Source organism: Lissotriton helveticus, chromosome 5_1, assembly GCF_964261635.1.
Source record: "Lissotriton helveticus chromosome 5_1, aLisHel1.1, whole genome shotgun sequence".
Lineage (NCBI taxonomy): Eukaryota > Metazoa > Chordata > Amphibia > Caudata > Salamandridae > Lissotriton > Lissotriton helveticus.
Window position 1 is genome coordinate 53,109,239 of NC_136065.1, and position 16,986 is coordinate 53,126,224.

The following is a 16,986-nucleotide window of genomic DNA, read 5'->3' on the forward strand; positions in this document are numbered from 1 at the left end:
AGAGGTGAGCGAGGAAGGTGGAACACAGTGAGCAATAAAGAAAACTGGTGTTTGTAGGCAGGCACTGTAGGGTGCGACAGGAAAGACTGAACTCCATTCGCAGTATTTCAAGTTTAATGTCCAGGCGGTGTAACCCAAAGAACGTCCTGCCTGCACGTGGAAATGGTACAGGTTCAACCCAAAGTCCCTGCGCACATCACACACTGTATTCAGACGGTGGAAGCTCTTGTACGTCTAACGCAAGAGCATGGACAAAGGTCAAGGAGAACAAGCCTCGGAAACAATCTATGGGGCAGAGCAGACCGTACCCATCGAGGGTTAGTAAGATCTACTTGGAAAACGAAATCAGTCAGACAGGGCCAGGAAGGAAAACTAGAAGCCAAGTCTTCCAGATCTTTTTGAATGGGAATGCAAGGGTGTGCATTCTGAAGCAGGAATAAGAAAGTGCTACAGGTGTGGTAACTGCACTCCTGGCCAGCAAGGATTGAAAGCAACTTCAGGCACCCTCACCAGAAACATCGCTTCTCAGCAAAGCCTAGGAGCGCCCATGCCAAGATTCCCAGGTAATCGCTTCTCAACACAGCCTATGAGCGGGCCATGCCAAATTCCCAAATAAATACATCTATATAGCTAGAAGACAACATTGTTAACCATGCGATAACTCTGGATGGGAGACGTGTAACTGCCTGATGAAGAGCTGAAGCGCCCTTGAGTTTTACACACCATGCTGCGGTGGCTTGCACTCTTAATCATAGTCAACACCTTGCAAATCAAGAGCCAGGCTAATACAGTGCATGGTGAACCCAGCTAATGGAAAGGTGAAATACAACTGAACGTTGCAGGGAAACCCAATCCAGGTTCTCCCAAATGCATGTGGGTGGGTTTAGAAAGGCTAAGTTACAAGTAAATGACTTGAAGAGCCAGTGGTTAAAATCTTATCCAGAGTAAGGTTGGAGGTAAATACTAAGTATCGAAAATAATTATTCTACGCAATAGGAGTTTACTCCTGCCATAAGGCCTTTATTTTGTAGCGGTTGTGTCCTAGGTCCGTCAGTCGTCATGGAAATACAGCAACAGCCAGCCCACAATGGTTGGCACCTGCAAGCAGGATGGTCTGCCAAGCCAACCAGGTCTCATCCCAGGAGCCTCCACGTCACATCCTTTACTTCGGCTCTGGGGGCCCTAAAACAGGCAAATGGGGTGCACACCGAGGGGCCCACTGCAGCGTTCATCACGCTCGGGCCTTGGAGCCTCGTGTCTTTTCTAGCTTTGTTTGTATTAACATCCTCTCAACACAATAATATCTAACTGTAAGGGGAGGGGCGTGTCTTGTACCTGGAAAGGTCTGAAAGGCCACACCCCAAAGACAGGCACGTTTGCCCAACCACATATGAGCGGGGCGGCCACAGTCGCTCTGGGGGTGAAGACACGTCCTCTGGCAGCTTCCACGACTCACCCAGCGCCAAGGTCGAGGGAGGGGCCTCAGTCTGAGCAGGTCTTCATGGGGCAACAATCAGTGCTGCCCCAGACGCACAGTGAAACAAACTAGCGGGCTGACGACTAATGAACGCCTTCATTCAGCAATCCCCCCCCCCCCCCAAAATGCACTGCTGTGCATGCCCAGGAGGGAGGGGCAGATCGAATTGAAAATCTGGAAACAGCTCAGAAACCAAAGCAGCAAAGAGCCAGAAAATAAAGTTCCTGGGACACAAGAAGTCAAAGCTGGGCATCGACAGCACATCCAGGCTTTCAGTGGGTCCACAAGAACCGCAGGGCGGCGCCCTCCTGGCACTGGATTGGGTGACTGTGGCACCTACACTGGTCAGAAAAGTGGGCCAGAGGACAACTGCAAGGACGAGCAGAAACACAAGAGACCAGCTTGTATGTCCAATCATGGAGGGGGAAAAAAAAGCTCGGAAGACAAACCTACAAGATGGAGGCTGGCCAAGTCCTGGAAGGCAAATCATGCATGAGTCAATCACAGTCCACACTAGGCCTGGGGCTGCTCTCTCAAAGACAACAGAAATATCAGTAACCCTGTCCCAACAATCTCTAAGCAAGACTGCCCACTTATCAACCAAGACTTAACACTAACAGGGCAAACGCATCGCGCCTAAAGCCAACCAACCACCACTGAACACAAACAGAAAATCATGTTGGACTACCCACCCACCCACCACCACTAACCACTGAACAAACCATGCAGACAGCACTTGCGTAAAGCCAACAATGGCCAAGTAGAACTGCCCGCCTACTAACCACCACTGAACACAAACAGTAAACGCCACTCGCCTAAAGCCAACGATAGCCAAGTGGGTCTGCCCACTTACCAACCACTTTTAATCCATGAACACACAAAAGGCAAGCGCCACTCGCCTAAACCCAACAATGTTCAAGTGGGACTGACCACCTACTGACCACCAACCAATAAACGGAATACAAAACATATGAATCTCCAGTCATTTGAAGCCAACAATGCCCAAGAAAGACTGACCGCCTAACAGCCACAATTAATCACCAAGCACAAACACACCAAACTCCAATCACCTAAAGCCAACGATTCCCAATGGGACTGTCTACCTGCCTACCAAGCACCACTCATCACAGAATATTTGAATTTTTTTTATTGACTGTATAATTAATTAAAATCATTACAGTAAAAACAAAGAAGCAATTCTTATATATAAAAAAGAATAGATACATAAAAGGCTAAAGTTAAAAGCTAATGCTAAAATCAGGACTATGATTGGTTGCATCATTTGCATGCATGAAATATTCTGCTCCAATGTCTGAGTCCCGCATGATTATCCATTCCCCAACTTATGTGCCTTGGAATTAGTCTATTGTTGGTGAGCGCATGAGCTCATCTCAATGGTACATCAAGTATCTTACTAGGTACATTACATTCTTGGAAGGGGCATGCGAATGGGACACAGTCAATGGTAGACAGAATACAAACACCCCAAACCCAACAATGTCCTTTACTATAAAGGCATGTTCAAGTGTAATGGCTTGCAACAGCAGACATGCCACCAACCAAACCAAGGCGGCTTTAGTGTCCACAAGCTAGTTTATTGTGCTACCTCTGCGCCATGGCCCAACAATCCCAAGCCATATGACCTGGGAAGTGTACACTCTTGGTACCAGCTGCTCAAACCAAGAGAAGCCCACCCCAATGACTGGAGACTGCAAGCCTCAACGCCTCATCCAACACACTGGGAACCCATTCAGAGAAACAGTGCAAAAGTGAAATCAGATAAGGGAGCCACTGACCTAACAACCCCCCCCCCCTTCATAAGCCGCTCAATTAAAACCTGCAACGGTGACGAGCCTTTAGAGCACTGCAAGCCTGCAGCGAACTTTTTTTCTGAGGAAATAAACACTTGCCGTCACGTACGCAGTTAAGATTTCTATGGATTGCTGGGCATCTCTGCCGGTCTTATTAACATACCAGACGCTAGTCAACGCCAAGCGAGGCTCGACCGTTGGCACCAAATGAGAATAAGCATGATTATCTTACGGCTATAGTCTGCCTGCTGGATTGTACACTCCTAACAGTGAAAGGGCCACAACAGAGTAAGACCAGAAGATACCACTGAGAACAACCAGTAGCAGTACAAAAAAAATGGCTTTCCATGGCAGAGATTAAACCCTAATTTTGTGGCACAGGAGAGAGGATGTGGTCTTCAATGCTTGAGGAAATATGCGCTTCTATCGCTAAAATATGGGCTCGATCAGAGCAGGAGGGCTAAACCTAAGGTATGAAATCTGCTATACCAGCCAACGCAGGACATCACTGTATCCATCACTTGCTTTATAGATTAGGAAGATGCGAAAGGTAATATGGGAGGAAGCCAAGTACGACAAAAAGCAATGCTGCCTGAACAGCTATAGGGCTGAAGGCACTCAAAATAGATCGCTTTTAGGGGGCAATCATGGGTTTGAAAAGATTTGCCATATATTCCTGGAAGAGCAAGGCCAGAAAATGCGGACCACGGCCAAGCAAAATAATACGTTGGCCGCCAACAGCAGCCAAGTGGCAAATGGTAGCAGCACCGACCAGGCAGGCATTGTAGAGCATGGATAGGCCCACCATCCCAGCAAACAACTCGCTCTTTCCCGCTCTCAAAACACTAAAAAGAAAATTTCACTTTGTATTGACAGAAAAAAATACGCGCAAATCCAACCCAAGTTCCAAGTACTTCTAGCATCACATGCATTCGTATATTTACATGTGGGAAAAAAATAAAAACCGGGCTGAAGCACAGTACCACACCTAACATTCTGCAGCAGATTTACGACTAAATGTGGAGGTGTTCGGCAACAAGAGTGAATTTACTGAGGTCTCATTGAGCAACTGTTCCTACCACAGTGACAGCAGCCGACAAAAAACACAGCATTCATGCTACCTCCAACAGACACCTTAAACGGTAATAAATAGAACTACTGGCATCTTTGTTCTGTAGGAATCCATACAGGAATAAGATAATGGGTACTGTTAGACTACCAGAACTTTCTTCTACCATTGGGCGGCCAAACCTGAAGGCTCCTTCAATAACAGCACCTACCATATGGACAACGTATCTGCTGCTCTAATTTTCTCAAACAAAGCATAAGAGAAGAGCATAAAAAACAAAAGGGCAGGACATTTTGGATACTGGTACAGGCGGCAGTTCTACATCTGCCAAGCGGCCTAGCTGGTCTCCAAATAGAGTTTTTTGTTGGCCCGATACGAAGAATGGTTGAGGGTGAGCAGGAATGCAGAAGTGAAATTCTGGGATCGTAGCTTTAGTACAATGTGTCACAGTGGCACATTTGTCAGATGGACTCAAGTAGGGTTCAGAGATGAAGTTGTAGATCTGATTAGGAGTTTCCTCAAGAGGTGTCATTTGCTCGGAGATCAGCTTTTTAATAGTGTCAACAAACAGCAAGAAAACTAGAATCCACCAACACTACCCAGAAGGCCTGAGCCTTAAAAGACTGTTGGAATGGAGCAATATTATTCACACAGACTTTATAATAGCTCATGACAGATTTATTGAAGAATGTACACAACCACTCTGATTAACATTTTGCAAGCGTGTCAATGTGCACCACGCATGAAGTAAATGCCTGTAACTTGCTTTTATCACGGGGAAGGAAAAGGTTTTGCTTAAGTGTTGCCACATAAAAAAAAAAAAAAAAATGTAATCACACAAAAAACAATTGGCCAATGCTCATTTGCAAAGGGGACAATACCCGAACACAAAAGGCCATTCATTTAGCAAAGGACACTAAGATCTCCGGTCACAATTTAACAGCCCTTTTAAGAATGTCCAGATTTCTCCGAGGACTGTCCAAATGATGCATGAATTGGTTTTAAGTAAAAGGGAGATTTTATAGAGTTAAGAGTACAGTTACTTGAAGGCCTATGTTTAGAAAAATTGTTAAGACATCAAAAAGAATCAGGAGGGCCCCTTCTTATCATGTATTTCTGGGGCGCGTACAGGGAGTAAAGGTTCTCCGCAGTCGCAGATGGTTTGAAGATCGACAAGTGCCAACTGTCAGCACACATCCCTATTTAAAGACTAAAGAGCACAATAATGAAGGGGTTACGAAAAGCATAGAAATCAGACCAACAACCACGCTCAGAGTGTGCAGGAAAACGCCCTAGAATGTGGGTCTTTGCTTACCACTGACCCAGCCGACAGCAATGGATATATACCTCGCCTACCCCTTCGCAATAGCATACGATAGAACAGTGACCCAACCCTACATAAAAAGCAGATTTTTCTTTAAATAAATTAAACATTTGCATTGCTCTAACACACCACTAAAATATTTTATTATGTTAAAACTGCAACTTATTTTTAAATGTGTCATTTTGTTACACTTAAAAATGAACGTCCTACTGCGTATAGCAGACAGCCCTGAACTCACTATCGTGTATGGTGGACAGCCCTGAACTCACTATCGTGTATGGTGGACAGCCCTGAACTCACTATCGTGTATGGTGGACAGCCCTGAACTCACTATCGTGTATGGTGGACAGCCCTGAACTCACTATCGTGTATGGTGGACAGCCCTGAACTCACTATCGTGTATGGTGGACAGCCCTGAACTCACTATAGTGTATGGTGGACAGCCCTGAACTCACTATCGTGTATGGTGGACAGCCCTGAACTCACTACTGTGAAACTGAGAACTAATACTTTTACAAAAATACTTCTTCCAAGAATCATGGTCTCCTTGATGAACTAAAACAAACGTTGATCTATATGCGTCCTAGAAATAAAAGTGCCACTAAGTTTTCGTGAAGGCCCATCCTGTTTTTTGCCCAAACTTCATTAAGCGTTGCAGAATGTTTGATGTCAAGTCAGGTGGGTTTAGAGATCTACTGGGACATCATTCACTGGACTGCCACATATACAAGGACCTCCGTTACAAATGGTCAGATCTAAAGAAGGAACCAGAGCGAGCGACTACAAGAGACCATTATTGGCAGACCAGGCAACACCCAACCAACAATGGACAACAAGGTTAACATGAAGTAAACACTACATGGAGAGTGAATGTCCTGGGAGCTTGAAGAGTTGTAGAATGTGAACCAGAGACAAGGCCTGAGCAACACAAGGCTTCCGCCAGGCAGTAAGAGTGCGACAAAACTGAAGGGAGTCCTAGCTCCAAACAGAGATAGCACTGTGGACATATGGGTACAGGACGCACATGCATGCCGAAGTTTTACATGGCCAGCGAGTAGTGTGCACTCAAGGCATCCAGGTCTGTCCGAGCCGGAGGCGACCTCAGTACTATAAAGGATTAAAGCAGCAATTTAAAAGTCCTGCCACATGCAAATGCTCCTCCCCCATCCCAGTTACCACATTTGTTGGTGCAAGAAACAGAAGTCAGTGTATATTTCAAATGACAAGACAAAGAGGCAAATTTAACTATCTGAACAAGAAGACCCAAAGGTTAACGCGCAAAATTATTCCAAACAATTCCAGTAACTGACCATTTCTTAATAACATCCTGCCATCCCAGCAACTTGAAAATAATTTACCCAACACATTGTCCACCCAAAAAAACAGCAAGATGAGCTTAGCAGCCAGCCACAGGCTTTGGAAGACCGTGCCCAAACCGACTCTTCTATGCCTTCCTAGTTAAGTACTGCATGTAACCGATTACCTATCAACGGATTTGAAAGACAGAAGAGTCTGCTTGGGTACTAAGCCTTCCTGGTACAGTACATGTAACCGATTACCTATCAAAGGCTTTGAAAGACCGTGCCCAAGCTGACTCTTTTCGCCTTTCTAGTTAAGTACATGTAACCGATTACCTATCAAAGGCTTTGAAAGACCGTGCCCAAGCTGACTCTTTTCCCCTTTCTAGTTAAGTACATGTAACCGATTACCTATCAAAGGCTTTGAAAGACACTACCCAAGCAGACTCTTCTAGGCCTTCCTGGTAAAGTACTTGTAACAGATTACCTATCAAAGGCTTTGGAAGACACTACCCAAGCAGGCTTCTAGGCCTTACTGGTTAAGTACTGCATGTAACCGATTACGTAACAAAGATTCCTGGTCCAGTACATGTAACATATTACTACCAAAGGCTTTGGAAGACAGTGCCCAAGCAGGCTTCTAGGCCTTCCTGGTTAAGTACTGCATGTAACTGATTAACCTATCAAAGATTTGAAGACCGTGCCCAAGCCGACTTATATAGGCCTTTGCGGTAAAGTACATGTAACATATTACTACCAAAGGCTTTGGAAGACACTACCCAAGCAGACTTCTAGGCCTTCCTGGTTAAGTACTGCATGTAACTGATTACCTATCAAAGATTTGAAGACCAAGCCCAAGCCGACTTATCTAGGCCTTTGCGGTAAAGTACATGTAACATATTACATTGGAAGACCGTGCCTAAGCAGACTTCCTGGCCTTTCCGGTTCAGTACACGTAACTGATTACTACCAAAGACTTTGACAATCTAATTGAAAACAGACAACCAAACAGTTCAATCCTGAGCCTCAATTGTAAACGCATCAAGAAGTAAACAAGCCCGTCCTGCAGTGGAATTTTAAACTCCTCTTTTTCGGGGTCTTGTTCCAGGTAACTTTAAACCCAAAAAATCTCTAGTCTCCACAAATTCAAATGACTAATTTCCCTGCAGCCTTTCAAGTCAAAAGTCTTAGAAGAGCCGGTACACTCATAGGATCAAACTACCACAGGAACCATTTGCAAGCAAGGTTGAGACCAGGGGAGTACAGAACGTTTTGCTTCAATGGCAGGCGATCTCCAGATGGGACGGAGTACAATGATCCTTAATCTCTACTGCCTTTGACCAATGTATTCTATTTCAGACACTAGGTGGTGGCATTATAAAATGGCTGTCCTCCTTCCTGTCAGGGAGTGCACATGCTGTCCAACTAAGGTACTTTGCCGATACACCTAAATCTTTATTATCGGTCCCACAAAAATCAATTGTCTCCCCTTTGATACCCAATCTTCGGTCTCTTGCTCAACTGTTAGAAAACTCAGCGGCTTCTGTTGACTCCTACCACATGTGCGTTGATCCACCTCCACCTGTTTAATGAAAGTCACTGAAATTAAAACTTTGTGCACCTGTAGAATGCAATTAATGATGTAGGGAACAGAAGAGTAGTCCTATACCGCAAAGTGGTACTGTGCTATAGTGTTGCTATAACAGAGGATAAACAACGTAATGGCAGTTGATGTATATTCAAAGATGTCGCAAAAGGTATTAGATGTAACTGTTCTATAGTTTATAAACTAAAATGTAAAGAAAAAAGTATATCCCGAAAAGCGCGGCTTCTTATGTAACCGAGGAACAATTCTAGACTCGTAACTGACCCTGGCGTCAAGAGCCAAATCTTGCTTTCACCACTTCAGGATTCTGATAAGATTTCTGGCAACTTAATCTATCACGGTTTCCCCTCAATAAAAAAAAAAACACTGCACAGGTAAACTGACCAAACGGATATGGTTGAGCTCCAGTTCCATCTCAAGGTGTTTTATCACATTTCCAACTACATCAAACAGCTACAATGGCTCCCAGTCTGAATTTTTTTATATATTTAAATCGGCATGTCTGTGGCACAAACTATTTTATGGAGATAGCCCTAAATTCTTCTTTCTGTAGTTCACAAAACACACCTTTATGCACTTAAGATCGGTTAGCAACTATGTGTGCTTAAAGAAAAAAGAAACAAATCCAAGCTCTCAAATCTTTACTACACTAAGTTTCAAATTAGGCCATTTACATTTAGGAACCTCGTTAAGACCTAGCCGTTTTCTTAGAAGCTCATCTCCAATAGAATGCACATTTAGGGATCCTATTTTGAGCGCCTGGAGACGGAGTGACAACAGGCTACATGAATAAATGAATAAAGCCTCAATAAATCTGTTAATTAAAATCAGTAAAAAAAAAAAAGGCCTCACTTAATGGTTTTGACAATGCCTTTTGGGGATGCAAAAAGTTTTTAGAAAAGCTTTACAGCATCAGCCAAAAATTGGAGGGAAAAAAGTGAGGGTTGTGATACCACGCCACTTGCAGGTGCATTTTTTGTGGGCTCATGCCTCACCATGCATGGCAGATCTTGGGAGACTCAGTCCCCAGCCAGTAGCGGTGAAGAATTCTGGACTCCAACAGCAGGAGCAATCTAGTGGGCAGATGTTCGCGAGGCACCCTCCCTCCAGTGCTCTGCGGGAGGCAGATGTTCGCGAGGCACCCTCCCTCCAGTGCTCTGCTGGAGGCAGATGTTCGCGAGGCACCCTCCCTCCAGTGCTCTGCGGGAGGCAGATGTTCGCGAGGCACCCTCCCTCCAGTGCTCTGCTGGAGGCAGATGTTCGCGAGGCACCCTCCCTCCAGTGCCCTGCAGGAGGCAGATGTTCGCAAGGGACCCTCCCTCCAGTGCACTGCAGTTGGTCTGCCTTGTATAAGCTATAACAAGAACGAGAGCTGCTGTACAATTAGATTTTATGAAATTATGCAGTCTTTTTTTATTTCTAATTCAAGGCGGATTAGTAAACTAAAAAAAATAAAATTGGAGCTGCAGCTACAAAATGTTTTTTTTTAATCCAACACGAGAAGGATTGGTAGATGAAGTTGGGAGGAGCACAATGTAACTTTTTTAAAGGCTGACGGTTTGGCAGCAACCTGCAGCCTAGCTTTCTAAAAAAAAAATAACAATGTATAAAGACAAGAGTGGGAGTCAATGGAGGAACACATAATGCTGGGCGGGGGAGGGAAAACTGCACGAATGAGAGCAACAAAGGGAGAAGCACACATGGGAGGGTACTGAAAAACATGCACTGAGTGCTTAACCAAAAAGAAGCGGGTAGGGACCATCAACGCCAGAAGTGGAAGGATAAAAAGTTAGCGAGTCTATCCTCAAGGAAGGGAAAACACAAGACGGGGCAAGCCATCGGACAGGACAGAGTCAACCAGTAAATTCGCCAAATTCACAGAGCACACGGATTACAACTTTTGCAACCACCAGACGGTCTAATAACTTCTGTAACGGCCACTCAGGCAGTTGCACAACTGAGGAAAGTGTTAGGCAAGTTTTTTGGCAAGTGGGACACACGAGCGGCAGGGACATATACAATCTGCTCCAAGAAAGGCTCTGCTAAACATCCCTAAATTGGTTACATGGCAAACACTCTGGCAGAGGGAAGCACAAACAGAAGTGAGGCCTCCCGAAACACAAACTGAGGTTAGAAGCCTAGATATCTTCAGAACTGTGCGGACCACGTGAGGTCTCATCCCTAGCTGCTCAAAGGGAACTCAACACATTAGAGGCCCATACCAGACCTTAAAAAATAACACTTCAGGATCTGCTGGAGCCCTGGTACACTGACCAACAGCCAGCTTCCTCCCTGTCTAGGTGTAACAGCTATATTTACCAACTAAGAGGCTGTGGAAAATAAAAGCTTAAAAGGACTTCTGGTATGGTATTGTAACCTGTGACCACATAGTATACATCAGTGTACAAACCCACTGAGCCACCTAACCCAGATCGGTGGGAGGATGGCTCCCAAAGATTGCATGAGAAGGGAGATGAAATACAGACCACGACAAATCCAGACGCTTACAGTAGAAGAGATCAAGAGTATATGTGAGAGTACAGCAGTCAAAGGCAGATGCTCTCAAGATAAGAAGAGATGTATGATGGCAAAGAGACCCATAAATCATCAAGACAATGTTTGAGGCGACTGGACTGAAGACGGGAAGTATGGGATTCAGAAGGTCATGGCTCCAACGGACCAGGGCCTGTCAAGGACTTCATGACAGCCCTACCTATACTAGTCTGTCTCTCTTGGGACATCAACATCTCAAGGTAGGTGTTGCTTTTCTCATTATCCTTGAATTGCTCAAGTTATTTACAGATAAAAGGAGGACCAATCAGGACATAAGCTGTGAATTCATGAGCAGACACCCTGGTCAAGACACAAGTAGAGATGGCCATGGGTAGAAACTGAACCCACTAGAGAGCTTAGCAAGGAGTTCAAACCAAGGCCGGCAGAGGCTGGTTGTTAATGGGCAGAAACGTCAACCAAGCAGGACAACTCCAATCAGATAAAACACAGGAAATTCAAAAGGCAAAGCATGTATCTGATAAAGACTTTAGCCTAAGGATGAAAGACCAATTGGTAGGGTACAGGAAAAAATAGGCTCATCAGGACTCAACATGAGCCAAGCTATGTTGAGACCAGAATCTAGACCCCAAAGGCCATCCCCATGGCACATGCAAGCTGTTTAAGGATTCAGTCAAGACTAGGGCATGGAGGCAGAATAGTAAACATTTCCCCAAGATGTAGGAAGTAAGAACTATTGACCAAGCGATCGACAGAGGATTTCAGACATACACCAAACAGTGTTATACGAGTGGGAGATTCATGGTCATGTCATTGTCCTTGGTAGTGAAATTGAGGGAAGAACAATCACACCACTGAATTGGGTAGGAGGGAGGGCCTGGTCAAGCAACAGCAATTAAGTGCTTTCCGATGAAAGGCAAATACTAGTTTACCAACGAGCTCATGTGCAGAATGAACCAACATGTCAAGACAGGACCAGGTCACCACAGCCAGACCTCAGTATCACCAAACAATAAAAGCAATGCCTTGTGGTATCAGTGCAACCTCAACCCTATTGAAATCACAAGGAGGCCCTGGGATGAAGCCACATTCCACTGACATGACTGGAATGCCATTGTGCCCAGTAACTGGGCAGTCTAGGCCAACAGGATGTAAACTTTGATAAATCACCTCCTCATGATGTGGGTGAAAGTCTTACCCAAGGTATAGGGGAGGACTGTAGCCCTGGTAAAGCACAATGATCACCTCAATGGTGGGCACAAACATTCCAGGCAATCACTTCATGGTAAGGACACTCCCAAATGAAGACATTGCCTCAAGTCACCGTGCCCGATTCAAAGCCACCCACAGACCAAGAGGGGATGCGTGGAGTAGCTAGGTATCCAGAGACTAAAGCCTTATGGCATTCATTAAAAGGTGTACCGGGAAGTAGGCCCATCAGTGAAGCGCTGGTCTTACTGCATCGCAAAGGCTGAAGCATGCACCTAATGGTATCAATGCAAGAGAGGCAGAGTGAGCAAGGAACTCCCTAATGACATGGGATACCAAATGGATGAGCCAAACTAATAACATCATTGAAAAGGCAACCAAGAACCATTGTCCTATGACCTATTGAAAAGCTGAGGACCAATGCAGACATCAGTCCAGTGACAGCCCAACAATGAAGCATGCGTGCATGGACACCATGAGCAGATCCAAAGTCACTTCATTGTTCCGCTACCCCCTCTGGGCCAGACATGGTCATGGAAGTCAAATGCATCATCACTGACAAATGGCCGTGTGAGGTGAGAACCAGCATGTCAATCACCTGTCCAATTGCTTTGTGGTGGTTAGGTGATCATGTCAGCCAGGACACCAGTAAATACATTAGCACCGCAGGCGGGGGTAGAGGCAAACGCTATGAAGAAGTAAAACTGCAAGTAGGAACACTGAGCCTGGGTAGAGTCTGGGAGCTTGCGTGGGTGTAGACTTGCGTATCTAACGTTGAACGAACCAATGAGAAAACTGCCCCTGGTTCACGTTGCTTCGTTTGACAGAGGCCTCTTCTCTGTTCATTTATGAACATTAGAAAGCAGCAAACCGCCCCATTGGACTCATCTGTACAAACCAAATTGTGGACTGAGTTTGGAAGTTAAACTGGAGACCAGCTGCCTTCAAGAACAGAATTATCTAACATTACATCATGTTATGACACATTGTAACTACATTATCTGGGAGCAAGTCTGATATACATTTAAGCACCATCTAGAAGTCAGGCACAGGAAGGAAGCAAGTCTAAGGGTCACATACAAATCATGCGATAATTAAAACGTGAATAGATTTATTGAAGCAAATTTGGTACTTCGTGGGTCAATGTCCAATGTAGAGATCAGGCACAATCCACCCCAAAGTTCTCTTTGGAAAAGAAGGAAAAAACTTGTCAGGTGTTTAAGTTTACATGCAGTTTTAAGATTGGCACAAAAAAAGGCAAATTTTGATTTGCACCTGCTGCGTCATCTGCAAAACCAGAAATGCAACTTGCACTTGGCCCAAACCAGTAAAAGTGCTAAATTATTTGGGCTGGCTAGGTCTAAAGGAGGCCTGGAATAAATGGTAGTCCTTCTAGAAACCGGTGTAAGGACATCTTACTTTCACAAAACGAGTATACAGAGGGTGGTTGAGAGCCCCTGGAAGCTGTAGCAGACGGGCCCGGAGAAACAGCAGCTGAGCAGTCTCAATATAGAGGCCAAGAATGTTCATTACTTTAGCGGTACCCAGCTTGCGTCACAAAACTGACAATGTAAGGGTTTTTTATTTAAAACTACATGAAGGCTTACTAGATGGCTACTGGGAGCAAGCTGAAGGAGTCTTAGTTTAGTGACTCTGTCCAGTTTCAAGAGCAGGCTGCCTGCAGGTCATGTCCAGCGGAGGTCTGGTGGCGACATCCTGAGGAGGTAAGATGCTTCCAGCACACACTGCTTGAGACAAGACGATCTCCAAGGGACAAGCCTGCTGAGGACAGGGCTGGCAAGCGAGAGGGCGGGGCATGCACTGGTGGTGTTTAATTACCCTGTGCTGACGTCACTACGAAAGCAATCCTACTCCAACAGAGAAGATTAACTGAAGCATGAGGACCCGGATGAAAAGGCACCCACAGGCCCACTGGCTAAAGCTAAGGTATGCCGCCCAAACACACTTAGAAGTCTTCAGGCCTAAAGAAAAGACAGGAGACAAAAATCACTTCATAAATACAGAGAATACAGACAAATACAAGGAAAGCTGGTTAACAAGCATGTTTTGCTCTTCAGTCATGTTTGTGCAGTAGTGGCAACTTAATATGGCACAGCAGTCCAGACCCATCAACACCCCCTCCCCAATCAGAGTGAAGTCCTCACCTAGGCAAGTGGCAAACTTTCTTCCACTGGTTACTCTGCAGTGTCTGCGAGCTGCTAGCGGGATGTCAAGACATGTACCCGTATGTGAAGTCGGAGGCACCCAGCAACATTTACGGCTCCAGGTTTAAAATGGCAGGACTTGTGCTTGAGCAGTCGTGGCTATGCTTGCATGTGTAGGAAAAACTCCTATCGTTGGCACCACTTCGCAATAGTGTACTGGAAAAGGAGGTTTCCTGGAAGGGCAAGAAGGAGTAGTTTCTGTCCTGTAACTCCAGTTCTGTAGTAGGGGTATCTCTGTTATAGTCATAATCTAGTGAATAGTCCCGCCCATGTGCGTGGACCCCGGAGCAATCAAAAATAATCTCTTACAGTGTCAAAAAATGCAGAAAATGCATAGACACTTAAGAGAGAATTTAAAGACAGATAATGCAGCCAAAAGGCTACACTGTCCAGTACTTCAACTAGAAATTTCCACCATAAAATCCACAAAACAGCAAAGCCTGTACAGATTTCCCTTGCTTAACAGCAAAATCCCTCAGGAATGATAGAGAGAAGAACCTGGACAGACAAGCCCCATAGGCTGCCATTATGTGGCTTAATTAGGATACTGTGCCTTTAAGAGAACCTTCCAGAACCTTCTCTCAGTATCCCAGAATGCATAGCAGGTCCAACTTAGCCTCAGTTCTTTTCGAGGGCGTAGGAAACGCCAGACCTGTAGCATTATGATCATGAACAACACTCCACCGGGGAGGCGGGAGGGCGCTTATGACTATAACAGAGATACCCCTACTACAGAACTGGAGTTACAGGACAGAAACTACTCCTTCTGTAGTAGGGGATCTCTGTGTATAGTCATAATCTAGTGAATAGAATGGCAAGCCCATCCCCACACCAAGCGGCGGTGGAGAATAAAATAACGCCACTACTGTGCGAACAGATTCCGCAGCGAAGCCTGCCCAACCTGAGCGTCTGCCCTGGCATCAGTGTCCAGGCAGTAATGCTTAGCAAAGGTATGGACCGACTTCCAAGTGGCCGCCTTGCAGATCTCTGCAATGGGAACATTACGGAGCATAGCTGTCGTAGCAGCTTTGCCCCTGGTGGAATGAGCCTTAGGCTTACCTCCTAAGGTCTTATTAGCTTTGTAGTAACACAACTGTATGCAGGACACAATCCACCTCGAGATGGACTGTTTAGAGGTAGCAAGACCTGTCCTGACTGAGCCATAATTGACGAACAATTGGTCTGACCTACGAATATCTTTAGTCTTATCAAGATAAAACTTCAGCACCCTCCGCACATCCAGGGAATGTAAAGACCTTTCCGCCGGAGATGAAGGATTCTGAAAGAACGTAGGCAAAGTGATAGTCTGATTGATATGAAAATCAGAAACAACCTTGGGAAGAAACTTAGGGTGAGTACGCATAACAACTTTAGCATTATGAAATACAGTATAAGGTTCTTGGCAACACAATGCCTGAATCTCACTCACCCTGCGGGCCGATGTAATGGCCACGAGGAACGCCGCCTTCCAGGACAGGTGCTGCAACGAAGCCTTATGAATGGGTTCAAAAGGCTCCTTCATCAATCTGGACAGCACCACATTCAAGCCCCATGAAGGCGAAGGAAGCCTGACAGGAGGGAACACTTTCTTCAAGCCTTCCAAAAAATCTTTGATCACAGGGATCTGGAAAAAGGAAGTCTGTGAAGGGCCTTTCCTGTAGGCAGTCAAAGCAGCCAGATGAACCTTAATGGAATGGACATTAAGGCCCGACTGCGCCAGATGAAGCAGATATGGAAGGATGACATCTTCCTTGCATGACGTAGGGTCATAGTTCTTAGACTTGCACCAGATGCAAAACCTCTTCCACTTGTAAGCATAGGAAGTCCTAGTGGAAGGTCGCTTAGCCTCCTTCAGTATGCCCATACAATCCTCTGGGAGATTCAGATGGCCATATTGCACTATTTCAGGAGCCATGCCGCCAAACTCAAAGACGAGAGGTTGGGGTGCACCATCCGCCCCCCGAACTTCGTGAGAAGGTCCGGCCTGCACGGCAGCTTCATGTGAGGAAGGAGAGATCGGTGAAGCAGGTCCGTGAACCACCACTGTCTGGGCCATTCCGGGGCAATCAGAATCATTCTCGCCCTGGATTGAGACAGCTTGATGAGAACCGCCGGAATCAGGGGAATTGGTGGAAAAGCGTACAGAAAGCTGTTCGACCAGTTGATCCATAACGCGTTCCCCAGCGTCCCTGGCTGGTAGTACCTGGAGGCGAAGCCTCGGCATTTGCTGTTTTCGGCGGTGGCAAACAGATCTACGTCTGGAGTTCCCCACCTTGCGAAGACTTCTCCTAGTACTTCGTCGTTTATGACCCATTCGTGGTTTTCCTGCACGATTCTGCTCAGCTCGTCTGCCTGAACATTCTGCACACCTGGCAGATGGGTGGCCGTTATCGACAGTCCTCGAGCCAGAAGCCAGTGCCAGATCGCCTGCGCCTCCTGCGACAGAGTGCGCGATC

General features: G+C 45.7%; 1 protein-coding gene across 2 annotated transcripts in view; it reads right to left on the reverse strand.

Moving 5' to 3' along the window:
- Positions 1-16,986, reverse strand: part of PPP1R10 (protein phosphatase 1 regulatory subunit 10) — a 118,097-nt gene that overhangs the window by 16,341 nt on the left and 84,770 nt on the right. The gene's annotated exons all lie outside the window — the stretch shown is intronic.